Source organism: Giraffa tippelskirchi, chromosome 5 (genome assembly GCF_054371585.1).
Source record: "Giraffa tippelskirchi isolate mGirTip1 chromosome 5, T2T-mGirTip1v1.2.pri, whole genome shotgun sequence".
NCBI lineage: Eukaryota > Metazoa > Chordata > Mammalia > Artiodactyla > Giraffidae > Giraffa > Giraffa tippelskirchi.
Genome location: NC_137279.1, coordinates 135477182 through 135495855, shown reverse-complemented (window position 1 = coordinate 135495855; position 18674 = coordinate 135477182). Strand labels below are relative to the sequence as shown.

General features: G+C 38.1%; 1 protein-coding gene and 2 long non-coding RNA genes across 22 annotated transcripts in view; 1 reads left to right on the top strand and 2 right to left on the bottom strand.

Annotated features, from left to right (window-relative positions):
- Positions 1–2833, top strand: part of LOC145506128 (uncharacterized) — a 102543-nt gene extending 99710 nt beyond the window's left edge. Inside the window, exon 7 of the long non-coding RNA XR_014053561.1 lies at positions 446–2833. This is a non-coding gene — a long non-coding RNA (uncharacterized LOC145506128). The remainder of the gene's footprint in view (positions 1–445) is intronic.
- The window catches only part of DDAH1 (dimethylarginine dimethylaminohydrolase 1), a 263209-nt gene that overhangs the window by 87506 nt on the left and 157029 nt on the right, over positions 1–18674 (bottom strand). For 2 of the 20 annotated variants that reach the window (XM_081490043.1, XM_081490044.1), the window contains exon 2: positions 9238–9387. The exons of the other annotated variants lie outside the window; for them this stretch is intronic. The gene's annotated coding sequence lies outside the window, so the exon portion shown is untranslated. The remainder of the gene's footprint in view (positions 1–9237; positions 9388–18674) is intronic. 20 annotated transcript variants of the gene reach the window in all.
- Positions 12513–17327, bottom strand: LOC145506130 (uncharacterized). The gene is made up of 3 exons (XR_014053564.1): positions 17148–17327; positions 15674–15811; positions 12513–15373 (listed from the first exon to the last, which is right to left on the bottom strand). It is a non-coding gene; the product is annotated as an uncharacterized LOC145506130 (long non-coding RNA).

Genomic DNA, 18674 nt, shown 5'->3' with positions numbered 1-18674 from the left:
TCATTCTACTGGGTCCAAATAAAAAGACTGTGAAAGAGACATCTACAGTTCTGAGAGTTGCCATGATGACAACTACTGAGCCATTTGAGGGTAGATGTTATATTTCACGATCATTCTGAGGCTCCCTGTGGAGACTGCTGCTGAAGATTTCTTGGAAGTATTTTGATCATGCTGGCTTCTGCCCTTAAAGAAGAAATCTTAAGAAACCGAGAAAGATTAGCTGAGACCTCTGTCTCAGCACCATAGAGGCTAATCAACAACTAGAAAAGAAATTAGAAATGGATAAAAGCAGGACTTCTACCCCACCCAGGCCTGGAGGAATTTTCTGCACTGATATCATCATGGCTTCTTCTAAATGACCCTGCCAGTGTAGGATGTACTTGTAGATTTTAAGCGGGAGGGGCATTAGACTGATTTTTAAATTCCTACATGTACCTTTATGCAGGTCAAGAAGCAACAGTTAGAACTGGACATGGAACAGACTGGTTCCAAATCGAGAAAGAAGTACGTCAGGGCTGTATATCGTCACCTTGCTTATTTAACTTATATGCAGAGTACATCATGAGAAACGCTGGACTGGAAGAAGCACAAGCTGGAATCAAGATTGCTGAGAGAAATATCAATAACCTCAGATATGCAGATACACCACCCTTATGGCAGAAAGTGAAGAAGAACTAAAGAACCTCTTGATGAAAGTGTAAGATGAGAGTGAAAAAGTTGGCTTAAAGCTCAACATTCAGAAAACTAAGATCATGGCATCCGCTCCCATTTCTTCATGGCAAACAGATGGGGAAACAATGGAAACAGTGGCTGACTTTATTTCTGGGGGCTCCAAAATCAATGCAGATGGTGACTGCAGCCATGAAATTAAAATAGACGCTTGCTTCTTGGAAGGAAAGTTATGACCAACCTAGACAGCATATTAAAAAGCAGAGACATAACTTTGCCAACAAAGGTCCGTCTAGTTAAGGCTATGGTTTTTCCAGTAGTCATGTATGGGTGTGAGAGTTGGACTATAAAGAAAGCTGAGCACAGAAGAATTGATGTTTTTGAATTGTGGTGTTGGAGAAGACTCTTGAGAGTCCCTTGGACTGCAAGGAGATCCAACCAGTCCATCCTAAAGGAAATCAGTCCTGAGTGCTCATTGGAAGGACTGATGTTGAAGCTGAAACTCCAATACTTTGGCCACCTCATGCAAAGAGCTGACTCATTTGAAAAGACCCTGATGTGGGGAAGGATTGAGGGCAGGAGAAGAAGGGGACATCAGAGGATGAGATGGTTGGATGGCATCACCGACTCAATGGACATGAGTTTGAGTAAACTCTGTGAGTTGGTGATGGACAGGGAAGCCTGAAGTGCTGCAGTCCAAGGAGTCATACAGAGTCGGACACAACTGAGTGACTGAACTGAACTGAACATGTACCAAATTCCAGGCATACCGCCAGTGGTAGGAAATAGAATATACTTTAAAAAATTAATTTTAAATGTTTTGTTTTAAGGCCTGGGATAGTCTCTCATTTACCATAAATTGTCTTTATAATTTAACTCTATCTGACATCAAGAATTTATTGAGTGTAGAGTCTACTATACCATGATAGATGCTTTCATGCTATTCGTCAAATAATAGAGTAAAAATAACCAATAAATAACCAGTAAAAATAACCAAAAAATAACCAATCAGCTCTCAGAACACACTGAATTTTTACCTTTTAAGATCTTCTACCAATTGTTTCTCCCCTTAAAAAACCATAATCTCCCCTTCATTCAAGGCATGACTGCTTTACTGTGGCTACAGTCTCTTGGTCATTATGACCTCTGTGTATTTGCTTAGTCATTTCCCCCATCTAAAAAGTCTTCCCTTTTTCACTATCAATTGGTGGGTTATAGCTCAAAAGTACCTCTTTGGTTCGTTCCTAATCCCACATCTTCCTGCCCTTCTTTGTCCAGGAAATCTGTTGATGAGCCCTGTGCCACCAGCTAGAGGGAGATGAGGTGGATTGAAAGCAGGAAGTTGGTTCTATAGGGAATGATGAAGCCTCTCAAGAAGAAAACCAAATAGTGACTATGTATAAAATAATTTGAGGAAAATTTACTTTGTTAATGGATTCTGGAAGGTACAGTTTGAATAAAGTATAAAATAAGTTCATTATTGTGAATACTTTGGTAGAAGAATTAATAGCAATTAAAAAAAAATACATAATGTTATATAATAAAACCTACAAGTCATCTTGCTACATGATTATTACCATTACTGAGCTACAAATTTTTGTTGGACCCAAGGAAATTCAGGCCCCTTTAAGAAACTGGTCTGAATCTCTGATAACCAGGAAATAAAGGAAATTTACTTATAGTGTGACCATATAAGGACACTGGATCCAAGTCTTGTGAACCTGTGCTTTTGCACATATTTTTTGCAGCTGCTGTTACAGTTCAGAGCCAAAGCTGAGCTTTGAAAGTTTGGATTCCTGTGTGTTGTGATAATCAGCTAGGGGTTGGAAATGCCTTAAAAAATCTAATGCTCTGGCACTTTAACAAGCTTCTGAAGAAACAATTTAACATCTGGAATCAAGTATTCTGTGGAAGTCCAAGACCAACAGAGTAAAGAACATTTCTTTCAGTAACAGTTAAAATGTGGCACTTTCCTCTCCTTCATCAAATGAATGGGTTTATTTTATAATGATTGTGAGATGGTTTATAATAAATATGGAATAGAGGCAAGGTGTAGAAAACTGGATGTGCTAGATATTTACAGGTGAAAGTCTCTCCCAAATATGCTTCTTTACTCTTTCATTTTCTCTTTCAAAACTCAATTTTGGAAAAGAAATAATTATACAAATCAAGCCTCCTTCATTTAGCCCTTCTGAGTGACTGCTGAATGAGGATGAGTAAAGAGTCTATAGACTTCATCTTTCACAGTTTCCACACGTGTTAGAAGAAGGCAAAGGCAATGAATGCGCATGTGCATGTCACAAGTCTCTGCACAGCCAGGTAACTCAGATCAAATGCAAATAGAAGTGGCTATGTCTACTGAATGTTTACTAATTCTCTACAGAGTTTAGACATTGTTTAAAACAACATATTAAAATGTGTTCTCTACTAAAATGATAATAGATGGTATCTAGTGAGTGTTTAACGTGTTAGGCACTGTGCATTTACCTTCCAAAATAATTTTTATCCTTCTCTTTTTTACGATGAGTGATACAGTGGAACTGACACAGAAAGAGACAACTAGAACAATGAGACAGAAGGGAGAATCCAGAAAGAGACCCACACATTACACAGGGTCATGAGTCATGACTAAGAGGGTACTGTAGGTTAGCAGGTAAGGGAGATACCATCCAATAATGATGCCAGAAGAGTTAGTTCTCCATATGGGGAATAAAATAAAAAGAAAGAAATTGGATCTTTTCCTCTTACAATATATAAGAATATACTTCAAACACAAGTAAAATCTTAATTAGAAACATTAAAGCTTAAAAAAGACAATACAAAAAAGGAGATATGACCACATTAAAATTAAGAGGTTCCCTTCATCAAAAAATACCGTAAAGTGCAAGCCACAAACTTGGAAGTTATATTTGTAAAACATATAGCCAACAAGGATATTTCTGGAACTTATAAAGAACTCCTTTGAAAAAGGAAAACAATAGAAAAATGGCCAATGTATAGGTACAGATATTTCATAGAAGTGGCAGAGACCCAAACAGTGCCTAGCAAATGGGAGATACTCAAGCAGTATTCATTGAGTGAATGAAAACACAAATGGCTCCTAAACATAAAAAAGATATCCAACCTCACTGGTAATCAGGGAAACAAAAATCACAATGGGATGGCATTTCATACTCACTGTGCTGGAAAGAACTAAAATCAAATAATATCAAGTACTGGAGGGAATGTGATGCAATGCGCACTTTGTTCAACTGCTGTGGGAACATAAACAGGAACAACCACTTTGGAAAACATTTTGGCATTACTTGGTACAGATGAAAATATATATACCTTATAACCCAGATCTATTCTGAGGTATCTACCCTAGAGGATCTCTTGCATATGCAATCTAGAAGACATGTTTAAGACTATTAATTGCAAGATTTTCTCATAACAGCAAGAAACTAGAACTAACTTAAATGTAAATCAGCAGGAAAATGGATGAACAAATTAAATATACTTAATTTTACTCTGGAATACAACATACAGTAATGTTAAGCTAAGAAGTCACATAAAAATACAAAGTATGATTCTGTCTATAAGAAGATGTGGTACATATATACAATGGAATATTACTTAGCCATAAAAAGGAACGAAACTGGGTCATTCGTAGAGATGTGGATGAAACTAGAGTCTGTCATACAGAGTGAAATAAGTCAGAAAGAGAAAAACAAATATTAACACACATATTGAAATCTACAAAAATGGTACTGATGAACCTATTTGCAGGGCAGAAATAGAGAATGGACTTGTGGACATGGTGGGGGTGGAAGGGCAGGGTGGGATGAATTGAGAGAGTAGCACTGACATATTGACATATACTACCATCAATAAAATAGATAGCTAGTGGGAAGCTGCTGTATAGCACAGGGAGTTCAGCTTGGTGCTCTGTAATGAACTAGAGGGATGGGATGGGGGTGGGGGAGTGGGAGGGAGGTTCAAGTGGGAGGGGATATATGTATACACAGCTGATTCACTTCAATTGTACAGAAACCAACACAACATTGTAAAGCAAGTATACTCCAGTAAAAGAGATAAAATAATGTAGTTTAAAATGAAGAAAAGATTAAAGGGAAAAAAAAAGATGCACTTTTGCACAAAAAATAAAGCTTAAAACCAGACAAAACTACACATCGCATTGTTTCGGAGGAAAAAAAATACATAGATGATTAAATTATGGGGGAAAAAAACAAGGAAATAAGTAAACATCAAATTCAGATGAGTAGTTACCCCTATGAGGAAGACTATGAGTGAGGAAGGGTATTCATGGGTCTTCTAAGTTTTGATTGCTTAATCTGTGTAATAAATACACAAGTGTTCATTTTATTATTTTCCTTTAAGCTGTTTAGTTATATTTTATTACACTCTTCTGAATGTATAATAAGTTTTTCAATAATTAAAAAATATCATATGTGAGCTGATTTTTAAATAAATCAAATTCTACCTGCATCCTACCATAGTTATTATCTACTTACATAAATTATATCATGAAAGCCTTAGTAAAGCAACTAAAATAATTCCCTAATTTATCTATGTTGATATTCATACTTTTGAGTTTGCTTATATTAGAACACATTAGCATAAAATTTCCTTCAAGGTAAGAAGAAACAATAGATTTTTCTGAAATTTTTACTTTAATGAAGTCACTCATGGTAGTCTTTTGTGACTATAATCTTGGTTTCCTTTTGCAAACAGTATCTGATTAGTTTGATTATCCACAGAGAAATGCTCATGAAGTTAATAACACATTCCCAAATGATATTTATTTCCAAAACAAGTATTTCTAGTTTCTATAAAAGAAAGAGTTTAGAATGGTGCGGTCAGATCTGGAGTAAATCTGACTACTGGCCTGGGATTTTGAATCATGGTTCTCTGTGTAGCTTTTACTGGGTAGTGCTCCTACTGTATTTTATCTTATAGAAGACAATTTTTGTGGATGAAACCCACCAACTGCGAAGTGATGGAATGGCCAGGTGAAAAAAAAAATCTGACTTTCATGAAGGGACTCTTGGCACTTGGAGATGAAATCCGAGGCCTCGAAGCCAAGCTGGCTGGGCTGGACGGCGGTGTGGAGCACGGAGAGCTTGCAGCCAGGAGCTGGCTCCAGCCAAGGACAGCTGTCTCCTGGCGGGGCTGGGTCAGTCCTCTGCTGGGTGAGTGGGAGGGAGGAGAGGGAAGCCAGCCTGTGGGTCGAGCCCCATTCATAGAGGCAAGTGGGCTCAATATGCTTGCATTCTAGGAATTTTGGTCCCCACCCCTACCATCCTAGGAGTCTCATTTCCAGCATCACCTCCCCCAGAACTTCCAAACATTGGCAGGTCCCCTTCTCAGCACTGAGCTCCTATACACTCCCACAGCTTGGTTGACCAAGGACTCCGGTCATATTTTCTGGGAATTTAAGCAAACAGGGTCCTCTTAAGAAAAACAAATTTAGACTGTGAATCCCACCCATTTCATTCCAGGAAAATCTTAGGGCTTTAAAATATTCCCCTATACCAACCTTCATATACATAAATTCCCTATGATTAGCGTGTTATTCCTGTAGAATTATTCAACACAGAAAGAGTGAAACCATCTCAAACTGTCATCTATAACCCCAAATGGCATCGATTCAACTTATTTGCACTATAAAAGCCTTGTCTCTCATGCACTGAAGAACAAATTTAGGAAATGAACTGCAATGTGTGCAAAATAATTGTAACACTCCAATTTGAAAACTAAAACCAAAAATTCATTAGATTCTTTAAAAGATGGTCTTAAACAATGTCTTAGAAATTTGCCTATTAAGTATATTTACACACCACATACCATTCTACTAATAATTACTAATAATGGCTGCTTTGCGGAAAGACTGTAGGAAATGGTGGCAGAAGATAAGCTTTCAAAATGTTTGATTAGGATGGGCATAATGACCAAATCTACTGAGCTCTTTGAAAACACTAGCAGAAGAGGCTGAAACAGCAGCTTCATCTGTTTGAACCTCCTTTGTTATTAAACTTGCTGCTGCTGCAGACAGATAAGATCCAAGACCAAACACAAAAACATACATTTGATTCAGCAAGAGGCTTATCTCAGCAACTGGACAGTCTGTTCAAGAAATTGGCCCAAGTTAAGCATTTTCCCTTGTTGCCCTAACAATTCAGAGTCTCCCTCCAGTGTGGAAAAAAAAGCACAAACATGAAAGATTAATTTCTCTTCTGTCCCATTAAAACAAGACCAATAAACCTCAGTAAAACAAGAAATTTATCAAGTTCTTAAAAAATTTCTTTTATATGGTTTTCATAACATAATTTGACACATCTGGGGGTTATAACTTATAGGAACAGAAAGAGATCACTAATTTGGTCTGAAATGGAGAAACTTTATGATCTCAAATCTGGTGAAATACAATTTATGGACCGAATCCCAGAAGAGATCTCACATTTCATGGAGATTTAATATTTCATTTACATATTTCAGTTAAATATGTTTCAGAGCAGTCAATGAAAGTTTTCACCTTTCACATTCTCATTTGAGCAAGCTGAAAAAATGTAGAATTTCTTCAGCTGGTGGAAAAACTCTTCTTGATGTTCAGAAATGTGTCACTGAAACTTTCAACACAGTTCCCACTTTCTCTGGCTTTCCTGGCCCATTTGGGTTGTTTTCTAGTTCCGGAGGTTGAAACGCTAAGACCGCCATTTGGGCCAGGCTGTGGTTCCTACCCAGCGACCGTGGTCAAAGGTGGTCAAGTGTGGAGTGTGGACCGGCCAGGATAGGAGAAGTAGTCAGGTCTCCCCAGCTTGGCTCCACGTCCCTCTCCACTCATATGTGGTTGGGTTGATGCCTGCTTAACAAGAAAGTGTCTTTCATGTGTCTGTCTAAAAAAGGTTTGTTACTGATTCAGCCCAACTTTTCCTTCCTGAGAAAACCAGTCAAGTAGAATCTGTAATAAACTGATGGCAAATTTCACAAGGAAAACATAAGTTGATGTGTGGAAAATCATTTTTCTTAGGAAAAATCCACTTAAGTTGGAGAAGTATTGCAGCCTTGCACAACTCCTGGGAAGGTCATTCACACTGAATTTTATACCAGTGCTGTTTCCTGGAGTTGTGCAATGTACTGACACTTAGGACAGCAGTGGTGAGAAAGTCTGGATAATCTTTTTAAAAAATAAACTTTGCTTTTAGATCAATTTTAGGTTTATAGAAAAATTGTGAAGCTAATCCAGGCAGCCCCCATAGAGCCCCACAACCAGTTTCCTGTATAATTGACATACCTTAGTATGGTACCTTTGCTCCCATACTTTGGTACCTTGCTAAGGAACCAATACTGACATAGTTTTATCAACGGAAGTCCATACTTTATTCAGATTGCCTTAGTTTTAAGCCTAATGTCCTTTTTCTGTTCAGGATATTACACTGCATTTAGTTATCACATCATCCTAGGCTTCTCTTGGCTGTAGCAAGTTTTCAGATTGTCTTTGTTTGTGATGACTTTGAGAGTTTCGAGGACTCCTGGTCAGGTATTTCATAGAATGTCCCCTAGTTTGAATTTGCCCAATATTTTCCTCATGATTAGACTTGGGGAGGATGATTTTGGGGGAGGAAGACCACAGAGGTAAAGTACCTTTTTTGTCACGTTGTATCAAGAGCACATACTGTCAACATGACTTATCACGTTGACGTTGACGTTGATCTTGATCACCTGGCTGAGACAGTTTTTAGCAGGTTTTTCAGCAGGTTTCTCCCCTGTAAAGTTACTTTTTTTCTCTCCTTTTCTCCCTTTGGGACGAAGTCACCATGTGCAGTTCACGCTTAAGATATAGGGAGTTTTGCTCCATATCCTAGAGGGTAGAGTATCTACATACACTATTTGGAATTCTTCTGCATAGAAGATTTGCTTTTTCTCCCATGAGTATTTATTTATTCAATCATTTATTTGTATCAGTATGAACTCCAGTATATTTATTTTATACTTTGGATTATAATCCAATAATATTTTATTCACTCTGTTGTTCCATCTTTAGTTCAAATTGGCTCCTATATCCCTTTGCCATGCTCCACCATTGTATGTGTGTTTTTATTTTTATATTTTTGTTGCACTGGGTCTTCACTGCAGCTTGCGGGCTTCTCTAGTTGTGGCTCATGGGACCTTAGTTCTCTGACTGGGAATTGAATCCCGTGTCCCCTGCACTGGAAGGCAGATTCTTAACCACTGGACCACCAGGGAAGTCTGGTATGCGTGTTTTTAAGTATTTCCTAACTTTCTGGCACTACAAGATGATCCAGGTTCACTGTGTAGATTTCTTGATCTAGTCCTAAAATCAGCTATTTCTATAAGGAGTTCTGGTTCTTTTTATTGGAGGATGATATTAGAAACCAAGATATGGGTGCTAGGAAGGATCATTGATGCTGGGGTGTTGCTACTGTAGGCCCTCTCAGTTGACAGAGCAAGAACTTTATTTCCATATATCAAACCATACACACATATTTACAAACATTTCTATATGTAACCATCTGTATTTATATTAAGTTAAACATGGATTCATACCAGTGTCTCCAACTCTAATCTGTTACCATAGGGATCATTCTAGCTTTTCTTATCTGCAAACTCTGCTCCAACAGTGAGAAACTTAGCTTCTACCATCTGCCATCCATTTACTTAATCGTTCAATTCCAGCGTATGTGTACAGCAATAATCCTGGTATCTCCAAAGGAAAAAAATGTCAACTGTTGTACAGTGTTTATATACTTTTCTTTTGCTTTTAATCTTAGAGATTCCACTCACCCCCAAAGTTATTTATTAGGTCAGCAGCTCTTTCCCTACCCTCTTCGGTGAGGTTGTTTCATACCTTGTGATATGGATAAATTGGTTTAAAAAATCATATTCTGCTTTCTATCCTGGTTTCCCAACCTCCCAAATGTTTTTTTTTTTCTTTCTTTTTTTAAGTCTGAACACACTGAAGTTTAGGATTCTCAGGTGGCACAGTGGTAAAGAATCCACTTGCCAATGCAGGAGATGAAAGAAACGTGGGTTCAATCCCTGGGTCAGGAAGATCCCCTGGAGTAGGAAATGGCAATCCATGCTAGTATTCTTGCCTGGAAAATTCCATGAACAGAGGAGCCTGGTGGGCTACAGTCCATGGGGTTCCAAAGAGTTAGACACAGCTGAGCACACGGGCATGCATGCATGCACACTGAAGTTCACTCTTTGTGTTGTAATGTTCTATGGGTTTTGACAAATGTATGCTGCTACTGCTAAGTCGCTTCAGTCGTGTCTGACTCTGTACGACCCCATAGACGGCAGCCCACAAGGCTCCGCCGTCCCTGGGATTCTCCAGGCAAGAATACTGGAGTGGGCTGCCATTTCCTCCTCCAATGCATGAAAGGGAAAAGTGAAAGTGAAGCCGCTCAGTCGTGTCCGACTTTTAGCGACCCTATGGACTCCAGCCTACCAGGCTCCTCCGTCCGTGGGTTTTTCCAGGCAAGAGTACTGACAAATGTATAGTGTCACATATTCAAAATAACTATCAAACAGAATAGATTCACTGCTCCACAAAATCCCCTGTGCTTTACATATTTAACTCTCCTTTTTCCTTGAATCCCTGGCAATCACTGATCTTTTCACTGTCACTATGGTTTTGCCTTTTCCAGAACATCATATAATTGGAATAATACAGTATGTAGCTTTTTTAGTCTGGCTTCTTTCACTTACCAGTATGCATTAAGATTTATCCATGTCTTAATACAGCAATGTAAAGCAACTATACTCCAACAACAAAAAAAAGATTCATCCATGTCTTTTCATGGCTTTATTCTTCATTTCTTATTGATGATTAATGTTCCTTTATATGGATGTACCACATACAGATCCATTAACCTATATTTGCTTCCAGTTTGCTTCCTTCTTTCCTTTTTTTTCCTCTCCTTTTTTGGTGCTGTTGTAAATGATATATATATTTTTAATTTTAAATTGTTTGTTATTGGTATATAGGCAAGCAATTAACTTTTGTGTATTAACATTGTGTCCTGAGAACTTTTTATGCTCTTCTAATTCCCAGAAGTTTTTTTGTTTTTGTTCATGGTGAATTCTTCTGGATTTTTTTTTGTGTGTTTAGACAATTATGTCACCTGCAACTAAAGGACACTTTCGTTTTATTCTTCCGAATCTTTATATATTTATTTCCTTTTCTTACCTTACTGCACTATCTAGGACTTTCAGTACAATGTTGAAAGCAATGGTTAGAGAGAACGTTTGTTATCAAGTACTCTTGTCTGGAAAATCCCATGGACGGAGGAGCCTGGTAAGCTACAGTCCATGGGGTCGCTAAGAGTCGGACACGACTGGGCGACTTCACTTTCAATTTTCCCTTTCATGCACTGGAGAAGGAAATGGCAACCCACTCCAGTATTCTTGCCTGGAGAATCCCAGGGACGGGAAAGCCTGGTGGGCTGCCGTCTATGGGGTCGCACAGAGTCGGACATGACTGAAGTGACTTAGCAGCAGCAGCAGTTCCTGATCTTAGTGGGAAACTATTCAGGTTGTTCCTATCAAGAATGTGTTAGCTGAGGGCTTTTTTTTTGTTTGCTTTTTGGTAGATGTTCTTTATTAAATTGAGGAAGTTCTTCTCTATTCCTAATTTTTGTTGAGTTTTTTTTTAATCATGAATGAGCATTGGATTTTGTCAAATGTTTGTCTTCATTATTAATATTTTTTTCTTTAGCCTTTACATGTGGTAGATTACACTGAACAACTTTCAAATGCTGAGTCAGCCTTGCAAACCTGACATAAATGCCATTCAGTCATGGCATATAATTATTTTTATACACAGTAGGATTCAGTTTTTTAATATTTTATTGAAAATGTTTATATCTATATTAATAAGAGATTTTGGCCATATGTAGTTTTCCTGGGACAAGATGGGAAAGAGATGGGGGGACTAGAGAGACTAGGGTATAATGTGGATGGTACAACCTGACATACTCATGTTTTTCTGTACAAACATGAACTAAGAAGATATCTGTCAATACATGATATAAAACAGATATAAGCAGGAAAAAGAAGACCTTTGTAGATGCAGATACAGTCTAGTGAGCATGACTTTTTTAAAATCCATGTCTTTTTTTTTCCTTTCCTTACCCAGTATCTCCGCTTTCTCAAATGTGAAAGTGGGTACCATTATTTCCCTCCTCTTTACTTCACATGGGTATAAAATAACAAAACACCAATATTTTGAGTTCCTAAAGGGCTTAACATAGGTATATATATATCACCTCTTTAAAGGAAAATTGTAAACTCTGAGATGCTAAATTTAAATTCTTTTTCTATATTTTTCCAATTTTCTCCAGTGAATATGTATTAATTAGATTTATAATAGAAAAAAATTGCAAAGTAAAGAGGAATCCACCTTTGGCTTTCCTTTTTAGTTTATCAATGTAAAAGAAGCAAGTATGAACACACAGCATATAGCTAAGAATTGCATTAGCTATATACACAATAATGAAAATTATCACAGCCATCCAGTCTATTGTCACAAGCTACTTATAGGAGAGAGTGTACTTTTCACTGAAACATTTATTTATGCTCTGCTAAGCAGCTTTTAACATTTCACTTACTGAGATCATACAATATTGTTTTTAAATTAAACATTGCTTTACAGTTCACTTCCAGGTGAGCTGTCATGTCATATTAACTGCTGGACGAAGTCAGGCTTTATAGTTCACACTGTGATTCTTTCATGTTGAAACCAAAAATCTCACTTCAAGACTGTATGTTTTAGATTTTTACTTTTCAAAGGCAAGACGTTGTTTCTTTTCTTATCTTACTTTTCTTTCTAGATTTTCACTGGTTCATCTTCACAAGCCAACAAATTTCTGATAACCCAATTTTTCTTAAATATTTTATTTTGACTGACATGAATTTGCATCCCTCCCCACTGCACCCTCACATCAAGTTTCTATGGGTATTCACTCCATCTCTCAGACAGTTGTATTTCTGTGATGAATAAATTACAGCTAGACTTTTCTAGTCTGTAACGAGTGCCTTGGTCAACATAAACATAAAACATTACACATTTGATTAGAGAATGCATTCTCAAGTAGAAGTACTAGAATGCTCAGTTAAACAACTGTTTTTCAATCTTGATCATCTGAATACATAAGGCTTATATATTAATATCAAGTCTGGGATTGTATATCAATTAAATGTTTCTTTGCAAGAACTTAAATCCAAGGACAAGAAAAGTTACTATGTTTTTCCAAAGTATTTTAAAACTTCCCTTCAAAGCATAAGCATATTTTGGTTGGTGGACTGTTTTAATACAAGGATAGCTTGTGGTCTTAAAGAATTCTAGATTAGGCTATCTAAATTTAAATCCTGCATCCATCTTGATTTATCTGACTGATCTTGTTTAAGGGAAGTTACTTAATTATCCTGTCCCTCAGTTTTTCTATATGAAATACAGAGATTCATTCATTTAAAACATTTAGAAACTTTCATTCATTCAAAAACAGAAAAAATATTTATTGTGTTAGACTCTATTCTAACTGCTGGGATATGTATGTGTATGCTCAGTTGTGTCCAACTCTTTGTGACCACATAGACTATAGCCTGCTAGGCTGGGGATATAGCAGTGAACAAAAGAGATAAAAATCCTGTCCTAGTGGATCTTACATTATATTAAACACTAGTAGGAATAATTTTAGTACCTCCTTCATAGGACTGTTATGTGAATTAAATTAATTACACATGAGACTTAGTGTCAGGCACACAGTGAGAACTCATTAAATGTTAGCCACATCATTATCCAACATTTAATTTTCACAAAAAGCTTTCCTTTTATATTTTCCCCATTCCTTGGAACCCAGAAACAATAGATTTAAATTTAGCACTCTATGTGACATCACTGAGCCTCAATTTCCTTATCTGTAAAATGGTGATATTTGCCCTCTCCGGTCCATGTAGTGTTGGTAGAAAAATGAAATAATTCATATGAAAGTGCTTTTTAAACCAAGTGCTACAGGATTAAAAATGTCATTATGTGGCATCTGGCATAAGTCCTTGCACTCAGAAGTCCCTTAAGGCATGTTTACTGAATTAAATATTAATTTACTGCATAAGCAATTGTGTAGCCACTGTTCAAGCAGTCTTGAAAATGCTTGAGACTCAAGACACAAGCTTTATAAGTAGGGTAACCAGTTACTAGCTTACCCAAACAACTAATTTATTACTGACATTCAGTAAATTATCTGAACTCTCAAAGGTGTCAAGCAACATTACATTTTCTTTGCACACCCGCTTGAATTAAAACTTCTAAATATCCTTATTATCTTGTGGGTGATCTTAATTCAAGTCGTTTATTTTACAGGTGAAGCATGTAAGGCTCAGAGAAGTTCAGTAACTTCCTCAGGATCAGAGCCAGTTAGCATTAGCTCCACTTTCCATTTCATAATTTAACCAAAGACAGTGTTGGTGCTGACATATAAAATATAACACAGGTCTCCGATTCTCACTTAAACCCTGCTCGATTCCACAGTCTGTAAGAGGTTCATCATTCTAGTAGTTCTGTTTTTGTTTATTGGTTTTGTTTTTTCCAATGTAAGAGACAATGAAGAACAAGTTTAGAGAAGAGAGCATCCTGTATTACGGCATGTCAGCAAATCTGTTTGTTTTCTGGAACTTTTCATGTGAAGTTTCAGATTTCCAGCCATCAAGGAGCCTGCTCAGAAGAAACAAGCTAGTTTTGGAACTTTTATTTGGGGTTTTATTCCAGCTGGTTTGTATGGTAACTTGGATTTAAGCAAGGCTTTTACAGCTGCGAGGTCTCTATATAGAAATGGCATGTGCGAAATGCTTGTGTCTTGCCAGTCCTTGCAGGGCCAGCTCAGAGGACAGGCCAGAATAGTCATTTATCTCCTTACACGATCATTAAATTGGGTGTGTTCACATGACTGTTGTAAACTGCTCTTGAAAAACAAAGAAATAAACACAGTGAAAATATCTTGTTTCTCTTTAAGGATGTGACACTTGGAAGAGTAGAAAAAGCGGAAGAGTTAGAAGAGGTCACAACAGGAGTTAATGATATTTGAGCATATTTTTTTCTTTTTACATCCTTCCCACCTCATAAACATTAATGTGTTTCCTAACAAACTGTCCTCCCAAATATCCTAGGCGAAGGAGTGAGTAGAAACACTCTGGTCTTTCAGGTGTCAAATATCTCTTCCAACACTGAGATCTGAACATGAGGGAGAGGATAATCCAAGCTACTGAGCCCAACCCTTACGTTTGTGGCACCATTCCATACCATGGTCTCACTAGTAATGGAAAGTAATAGATTGCTGCAGCAGTCAAGTGTTAACTAGCCGGGTCTCAGTTAACTGCCACTAAATTGTCTATCCATATTCAGAACCCAAGTGGTGTCACCCAAGATCCTTTAAGTTACCTACCCATCTACCTTTCCAGACTTCTTAGAATCAGGGCTCGGGAGAAGGATATGATTGCATGTGCCGAGGCTTGCTTGGAGACAAATGCTACTCAGAAAGGAGAAAGTTGTTGCCAGGTCAGTGAACAGATATCTGAGAAGGCAGTGGGAATGGCCTGTTCCCCACTGATTTCCTGCAGTAGACTCAAGACAAGTAAACTCCAGACAACATCAACATCCATCTGCTTGCTGTTTAATCCTGCCCGCCTGGATAGCAAAGAAAGCAGTGCTTAATGCAGGATGATCAAGCATTTTAGCTCTGCTGGGCTACAATTTTCTAGTAAAGGCTTCTTCTATTGAGTATGTATGATAAAACCCAAGAATTTGTGGCCATGTGGCTAGAGAGAGCAACACAGGAAAGTGAAACAGGCAAAGAGGGCTACTGCTGAAGTCCAAAGCTATAGACAAGAAGACTGGGAACCTGGGGAGGGCTATGGGGACAGGAGACTTTTGAGTCCCGATGCAAATGGCTAGGATAGGTCTCTAGGGCCTGGGGAAATGCCTTACCTTCCCTGTCAGATAGCAAGAAGATGCAAGTTCCAGGGCCTGAAGTGAACTACATAATGCTGTTCCTTAAGCTAGTATCCTCCTCATGCGTCTGTCAACCAGGAAACATTTTCTCTCCCTCCTTCTCTTCTTATTTTTCTTTTAAAGATGAAACTTTATGATAGCATTAAAAACACTTAGACATATCCTCCCCTACGCAGTAGCACATTCGATCCTTTTGGGCACCTCCTGATCTGATACTAGCTGAGCAGCACCTACAGCCTGACAAAGCTGATGCTTGGAGGCATAAGCAACCTTCCTCACATACACTTATTTACAGCCTCACAAATTGAGAAGAGTCCAGCTAGGTGAGGTGGGTGGTCTCAAGGTTCCTCTCCATTTCTCACACAAGGTTGCTCTCGGATTCAATCCAAGAGGCAGGATCCTCAAAGGATGATATACTTTCCCCCAACCTCAGGCATTGAACCTGTGCTAACATCCCCAGTGGGTGCTACCTACGTTAATTAAAACATGATAAGCTTTTTAGTTAAAAATGTTGCTCATCCCTAGGCATAATAAATGGCATTCTGAAAGATCCTCAGGAAATGAGTGGTGACTTTGCAGTTAGAAAGTTTTAAAATGACTGTGTGAGCTATTTCTCCATTTTTTAAGGTTCACTTCCTTCTACATCCTTTCCTAGAATGTGAACTCCTTGAGAGCAGTGGTCTTGCCTTGTCTGGTGGTCCTGGAGCATGAATGGGTGAACAAAGGTTCAAGATGGCAAGTTAGAGCATCACCACCCAGGAAACTTTTTGAGGGTATCTCTTCATCTCCCATTTTTCAATCTACATGGACTAACACAGTGCATGGTATAAAGAAGGCTCTCAGCTAAACCTTTGCTAAATTAACAAGAGGACTCCCCCATATCTCTCCAAAGTTATGAAACTGAGACAGCTAATCAATATTAGAACTCAGAGATAATGCAAAATCTGATGTTATATATGCTTCTAAATATAGTCATTTCTGTGGATTATTCATGGCCAATTTTTATTCCCAATGGATTCCAAACTGCCTGGAATGATGAAAGAATACTACATCCCTTAATGGCACAATTGAATTGTACTCAGGAAATGTGGTTATTTTAATATTATTGTAAACCAAACATAATTAAGAATGTGAATCTTCCCAGGAAAATATCACATGACATACTCCAGAAACAAATATAAATGAATTTTAGTTTACTTGATGATTTGGTTTTTCTATTCCACCTTCCATTAGTTAATTCAAATGTTTAGTAACTAAGGCTTCTAAAAAACCAACAGAATACTTCCCTTTTTGCTCTGGTATTTTAGCATCTTGAAGGCATAGTGTGGTGAAAACAAATTAGGGGCATGAACTGATGAGGACTTGGACTGACTCCCCAAAACCAAAACCAATAAAACAAAACAACACTCCAGACCTTATAATTCTCCATTTAGATTTGGCTTAAACTTACAGGTTCGGAGAAGATCACTTCAAACCACGGAATCCACTCTATGACATTCTATATTGCAGGATACCAATCCATGTAAAAAACTTGTTTGGAGCCAAGCTGTGTGAAAGTCACTCAGTTGTGTCTGACTCTTTGTGATCTCATGGACTGTAGCTCGCCAAGCTCCTCTGTTGATGGAATTCTCTAGGCAAGAATACTGGAGTGAGTAGATGTTCCCTCCTCCAGAGTATCTTCCCAACCCAGGGATCGAACCCAGGTCACCCACATTGCAGGTGGGTTCTTTACTGTCTGAGCCATCAGGGGCCAGGCTGATACACACACAAACAAATATACAGTACTCAATTTTTTGTATTTTTGTTTTTAAGGTCCTTTATGTGCCTGGAGAATCTCTTGGACAGAGGAACCTGGTGGGCTACAATTTATAGGGTTGCAAAAGTCAGACACAACTGAAAGCAACTTAGCATGCACGCTAAGTTATGAGAATTTTTGTGGGAAGTCTGAGATGCCAAGAAGAATTGTAATTAGGAGCTAAAACATCAAGGACCTGGCAAGGGACCTAAGCTGGCAGACCCAGAAGAAGGGAGTGGCAGGGCAGCAGTATAGGGTTGGAGCTTGTCCTGGTGGGGAGGGAGAGGGTTTTCCTATTCACCTCTGCATATGAAATCTATCTCCCCTCAGTGATTTCTGGAAAATGCATCAAGTATTGGGTAGATATGTATAGAGATTTCCATCCTCAACACTAAACAACAATGACAACTGTAATAATGCAAAAAAAAAATCTAGCATGCAATCTGAGAACATCATTAGAATTTTCTAAAGAAGGCGAGTTAATACACAAAATTGTAAGGAATTTCACAGGTATTCAAGAGTGAACATCGACATTCTAGTGAACTAAGATGGACTGGAATGGGTAAATATTACTCAGATGACCACTATATCTACTACTGTGGGCAGGAATCCCTTAGAAGAAATGGAGTAGCCATCATAGTCAACAAAACAGTCCAAAATGCAGTACTTGGTTGCAATCTCAATAACGACAGAATGATCTCTGTTCGTTTCCAAGGCAAACCATTCAATATCACGGTAATCCAAGTCTATGCCCCAACCAGTAATGCTGAAGAAGCTGAAGTTGAACAGTTCTATGAAGACCTACAAGCCTTCTAGAACTAACAACGAAAAAAGATGTCCTTTTCATTACCAGGGACTGGAATGCAAGAGTAGGAAGTCATGAAATACCTGGAGTAACAGGAAATTTGGCCTTGGAGTACAGAATGAAGCAGGGCAAAGGCTAATAGAGTTCTTCCAAGAGAACCCACTGGTCATAGCAAACACCCTCTTCCAGCAACACAAGAGGAGACTCTACACATGGACATCACCAGATGGTCAACACCAAAATCAGACTGATTATATTCTTTGCAGCCAAAGATGGAGAAGCTCTATACAGTCAGCAAAAACAAGAGCGGGAGCAGACTGGCTCAGATCATGAACTGCTTATTGCCAAATTCAGACTGAAATTGAAGAAAGTGGAGA